Source organism: Austrofundulus limnaeus, unplaced genomic scaffold (genome assembly GCF_001266775.1).
Source record: "Austrofundulus limnaeus strain Quisiro unplaced genomic scaffold, Austrofundulus_limnaeus-1.0 Scaffold97, whole genome shotgun sequence".
Taxonomy (NCBI): Eukaryota; Metazoa; Chordata; class Actinopteri; order Cyprinodontiformes; family Rivulidae; genus Austrofundulus; species Austrofundulus limnaeus.
In genome coordinates, this window is record NW_013952499.1 from 490308 (window position 1) to 496711 (window position 6404).

Genomic DNA, 6404 nt, shown 5'->3' on the forward strand with positions numbered 1-6404 from the left:
TAGTATTACAACTAAAAACGTTTTTGACGCCGCCACCGCAGTTTGTCCTTCATGAGCCTTCGTAGACAAGATGGCGGCTGCCTGTACTGGCGACCCGCGACCATGGAGGTATAAACAACTTTTTATAAGGCAAAAATAATAAAACAAGGTCTTTGTCTGCAATGATTAGGCATGTGTTTTTTATTATTGTCATTAGTGATTATCTCAATTTCAGCTAAAATAATTGACAAAATCCTACACACTGTTCCTTTAAGGTTGGCAAAACTTAATTTAGCTTAAGCAAATTGGTCCACTAACTAGGATTGCCATTAGCCAAGACGTCCCATATTTTTAGCCWAATTGAAGCATCTTTGTWCAGTRTACTCTTCTGCAGCCTGCAATTTGTAATTACAAATACTAGATTTAAGCAAGGTGCAGCTGTTCTTCAGTCTGCGATGGATTCTTCCAGAAGTCTCAGTGAACTTGAACAATTTATTTTAGAAACATATATCTACAGAGGAGGCTCTGCAACTACAAAAAGGGATGGGAACAAAATAATCCATGGATTAAATCTGTCAGTGATGTGATTAAAGCTTTTTTGCAGTTTATGCATCAGGGATTCTCAACTGAACATGGAGGTGAGTTTGTGTCATTAAGCCCCGCCCCCCCAGCGAAACTGTATTTTGGAGGTGGGGTGGCTGCTAATGGTTTTCCAAGTTAGTGAAAAAGGTAATCAGCTAAACGAAATATTAATCCAGTCATGTTTTTCTGCTGTTCATGAGAATATTTTTTAAAAATAATTTTTTTTAATTAATCCAAAACCAACACTAAAAGATTCACGTAAAACCCAAAACAGGACCAGACAGAAACCTCAAAGTGTCAAAAAAAAAAAAAAAGTCCTAAAACTTTGGATGCAATTCTGAAATCTTAAAGCAGAAAAAGTGTTTGTGTTCAGAATTCCTCCAGATAAACAAACAAACAAAATTAAACAAGCACTTAGTGGAAAGTAGGATTTTAGAGCATGAATGCCTTCATTTTAAGTCCCCGAGAGGATGCTTTTCAGCAGGAGTAAAGAAGGAAGTGAAGGTCCAGAGGGTCGTGATTAATGTGGTTTATTGTGATTTTTAATAAGGCTAAAAGGATTTCAATAAAAGGATTTATTTATTTTTTCCAGCCTTTAGCATCTGATTGGAAACTCTCCAACTGCAGCTGGAATGTTTCTCCATTAAACATGAATCTTTTCTGAGGGATGAAGGGATCAAACATGGAAAGCCGGCAGAGACGTCACTGTTCGCAGCTGCTCAAGTGCGGGGAATTAAATCTGATTAGGCCCGCTCTCGTAATCCTGCTCCTCAAACACCCACGGACTCGAGAGGGGGAAATGTGGACGGAATCTCAAAAATAACCACTTGTTTTTGTGAACTTGAACTGAAGGGTTTGCGTTTTAAAGCGGCGAGAGAGCGTGGGCGGTTTGGTGAAACCGGACCACCGGGTCACGAGGAGACGTGAACATTTAAAATGCAATGAGCGGCGTTGTGAGGGACTTAGCATGCCGGGGGCCTCGGGGGCACGCTGATCGATCATAACGGCCCCTCGGAGCTCCAAGGTCAGAGCCTGACTGTCGATCAGGACGATGAGGCTGTTCTTCCTCCTCAGAGGTGGACGCTGATGGTTWTTTTACATCAGATTTGTCTTCACTTGTTCTCTGCTTCATGACCGATCATCCCGGGTTTACAGAGCCCCCTTTATGTTATCGCTAATCTGCTGACTCCACCTCTGATTTATGACTGAGAACTGCTGCAGGAGGAGGAGGRGGAGGAGGAGGGGAGACCTTGACGAAAGACTCTGGCTGGCTTTTTGTCCTTTCCATAATTAGAGAGTACATCCAATTCACCCTGTTCATTAGCCCTGGGCCCGGTGACAAATGATGAGCAGGCCCGCTTCGCTCCTTTTTGGGGGTGAATGAGCAACAATCCATACGAGAGGATGAGAGATGAGCGGCGCTCTCGCAGAGTAGTTTGATTATCACATCAGACTAAATGTCAAGTAGAAACTCTTCATTTCTCCTGACGGCCCACTCAGAAAATAACTGCACGTTTCAGCACAGGGCCGAGCGCGTGATAGAGCTTTAAAGCAACATAAAACTGAGTGTTTTGGTTCATTTACTATTAATAACATTCGCTCAGCTCATGCTTCGCTGAAATAGTCCTACAATAATAATAATAAAACCACCTTTGTGAAGGTTAGGACACTGCTCTACTTGAATTTAATGGATTTTTTTATTTAAAAAATTACTCCGAATGAGATGCAAATAATTAAAATTAGCATTTGCAGATTATTTTGATGTTTATGATGTGTTCCAGCAGACTGATTTTAGAGAACCAGCACAGAGTTACTCTGCAGAACAGCATTAATATTATTTATATTATAATATTTACTCAAAGCCATGCTGTTTCTTTTTCTATATTTTCTGTATACTGTTTGTTATTTTCAAGCTTGTGCTGTTGTGTGGGCCGGCAGAAAGAATCAAACCRCGGGCCAGACACAGGAATTACCATCATCAGAGAAAAGCCGTGCCACCTACAGGAAATACTGTAAGACAATAAAAATTCTAGAAAAGGAGCAACTCTTAGACATGGTCTTTCAAAACTGTAGAAAAACTGTGAAATAAATGATAAAAAATGCAACAATAGATGATGACGATGTTGCTTTAAAAAAATCACCATAAATTCTAGAACAATTGAACCACCTTAAACAAATTACCGTAAGCTCCAGATAAGTTGACGCACCTTAACCGTAAATTAATTACCGTAAATGCTAGAAAAGCTGAGCTACCTTAAATTAATTACCGTAAATTCTAGAAAAGCTGAGCCACCAACTGTGCACAATTAACTTTTCATTTTCATTCTTCTGGACAAACAAGATTTTTTGTGGACCCACTGATGTAAACCAGCCACACTAACATCCTCACGTTTCTCCTCCGTTCTCTTTGGTACCAAACTGATGATTTCCTGGTAAATTTGGTGTCTTTTTTTTAACATTTCATTTCTCAAATGTCACAGTGTTTAAAATAATTACTGAAGCACCTCAAATGCCTTTTGGGTTTTTGTTTGCTTAAAACTTGCCTCAAAAATAACTTTCAAACTTTCTAATGTTGTCGAGCACAGGCAATTCAATTAGTATTTTTTATGAACAGATAATGACGGACACTCATCGCTGCACAATAAAACTGTGCTTTTTCTGCTTCACTGTTTCCCTGAATGTCATTCATGAACAGGAAGTTATCATCAGGGACGTGTCTAATTCTTTCCCTTTTTCTTGTTTTTTTTTTTCAGCTAAAATTGACCTTCACTGTTCATTTCAGCAGCCATTTTCCAATTACATGAAAAATTGAGAATCCAGGTCCTTGAAAAGTTGTTTTTATTGTGTTTTTATACTTTTTTCTGTGGGTGAAAAGGTATTTACATTTTCAGATAATTTGTGACGCTGTTGATTGTTTGGAAAAAGTCACTTTGGATTAAAAGCTGTTAAATTGCTCCTATTTCTCATTAAAGGTGTTAATTTATCTCCGACTCTAACTATTCACAGTAAATGTTAATCATCTTCTCGTTTAGTCCAACACTCGGTCATTTAATTAGAAGTATTTAGCATTTAAAAAAAAGTGAAAGTTTGACCTTCCTGGGTTCCACATGAATGTGAAGGTTTGTTTTTTATGCACTGAACACAATGTTAACATGAGAATAACGGCTGACGGGCCAATAATGGAGGGAATTACTGGACCGTTTCACCAGATGGACCATAAAAACCAGCAGGCTGCAGGTGAAGTTTGGACTCTGTGAAAGATGATCAGTCACCGGGCGAAATCTCCCCAAAATAAAACCCGAACAACATTTAATCCTTCCCACTTACTGGGTAAATTAGAGTCATTACGCCACAATCTGTTTGCATGGAGGGTGTTTACAGCCGGGGAACTGGACCAGGACTCGGGCCGTACGGGAATTTATTTGTTTTCCATGGCTCTGCATGCATAAAGAATAAGGTGATGAGTATCCTTTGCTCTAAGCTGGCCTTTAATTAAATTGTTCCCTCAGGCATGATGGAGGAGGGAATCTAGTTTCAGGGGTGACTGGACCACAAGGAAAAACGGAGCTCAGGTGTTTCAGGAAAGTCTGGGTTTGTTGTTGTTTCTGTGCAGGATGAGAACTCTGAGCTCTCAGATTTAACACCTCCAGTTCAAATCAGTCACACTCCAACTAAACAACAACAACAACAACAACAACAACAAGGTTTCACGACTAAAATGTGAATAACTCTCAACTACYACCACTTGGGTTGAACGTCACACAGAGGTTCAAACAATAAATACTTTCTTAAAGTTTAATTACCAATGTTCAGCGACTGATGAGACATTTTACAAACTCATACAAATACTCAGTAAGTACCCAGTACATACCAGCAGAGACATCACTGTTTGCAGCTACCAGATACGTATGAGGTATGTACTCAGTAAGTACCAGGAACATACCAGTTAAATACGAGGTAATTATTTGTTAAGTTCCWGTTACACACAAATTACTGGTTAAAGACATGTAAGTAATCAGAAATACCTGGTRCATTGATAAGTACTAGCTCAGTACTTGGTATGTACCTGGTACATAACAGCTACAAAGTAAGTAAGTACAMAATAAGTTTCCAGTACATACCAGTTAAGGGACAGGACCATATCAAATATGTACAAGGTAAGTACTTGATAAATACACATTACATACCAATTTAGTACCAGTTAAGTACTCTGAAATTACCTGGTACATACTAGGTAAGTACAAAAGTACAAGGTCAATAATTTGTATGTACCTAGTACATGACAGCTATGTACAAAGTACACAATGAGTAAGAATAAGAGACAGGTACATACTAGATGGTAGCAAGTAATTACTTGGCAAGTACATACAGGTAAGTATTAAGTAAATACCTGGTACTTACCAGGAAAAAATTAGGTATGTACTCTGTAAGTACTAGGAACATACAAGTTAAGTACAAGGTAAGTAATTTGCAAGTGTGAATAAACACCAGTTAGGCACYAGGTAAGTACTCTGAAAGTATGTACATACTAGGTAAGTACCAGGTCAATTTTAATAATTGGTATGCACAAGATACATAACTGCTACATAATAAGTACCAGGTAGATACTCAGTAAGTATCAGTACATACCATCTAAGTACCAGGTAGTACTTGTTACGTAGAAGCTAATTATTATGCAAGTACCAGGTAAGTATTTAACAAGTACTTATTACATGCTAATAATTGTAAATGATAAATACCGGGAACATACCATCTAAGTACCAGGTAAGTACTTGGTAAGTAACCAGTGCACACCAGTTAAGTAGTAGTTAAATACCTGACACATACCAGATACTCACTAAGTACTCAGTTTTGGACCCAGACTGTCTTATATTTTGTTATAAATCCATCAGGATGAAGCTGATTGATTCCTGTTGGTAAAATGAGAGGAGGAAGTGATTTAAAAACTCTTTTAGTGCAGGTGTAGATGTTCGAGGTTTGAGAAATACTTAAAAACACGTCCGAGAGCAAAATGTTCCTGGAAAAAAATGACAGCTGTTCAAAGTGGCCTCGGCTTCTCCTGCACAGAATWATAAACGACTTTGGACTCTACATTTATTCAGTCCTTCACTCCTGACCTCCAATTGTTCCCTCCTCACCCAAGAGGCCTTTTTTTTCTCTTTTTTCTCCCAGCATCTGGCCCGCTTGATTTCCCCCTGCGAGTGCGAGCGTGTCGAGGCCGACGCGAGTTCCTCCCCGTGGACTCTGATGATGAGACATTAGTCTGGTGGAGCAGGAGCCGTGGCACGCCGCCAGCTCCGGAGCTCAGAGCATGTGGCGCCTTTGTTGTAATATCAGGAGGATCCAGGCCACTTTCAGACTCACAGACAGAAACTGGCACACAGTCAGATCATAAAGTCAGATAAACAATAATACTCAGGAAGTTAATTAGCTATTACTCCTGCAGCCAGAAGCCCAAAAGGGAGACGGGCGTCTGAACCTCAGCCAGTAATTACCAGCGAGTGGAGGTGGCGAGGAGAGAGGCGGGCTTCGTTTATGGAAGACTGGCCCTCCATCTCTGGGTTTGGAAGACGAGGACAGCGAGAAAGTGAAGAGAGAAAATGACTCTGGACACGAGCTGTAACCATCCTCCCAAACAGCAAGCCATCAAGAGCGAGTTTTTCCTCGGGTTTTAACATGCCTGTCCGCCAAAATGRAGGAGGCAGGGAGCCGGGCTGCATTTTGAGCGGCAATAAATGTGAATTTCCATCAGCCGGGAAGCTGGATGGACACTTTAATGGCAGTGAGTGCAGCAACATTTTGAGAGCAGTTGCATTACACCTACATTTATTTATTTATTTATT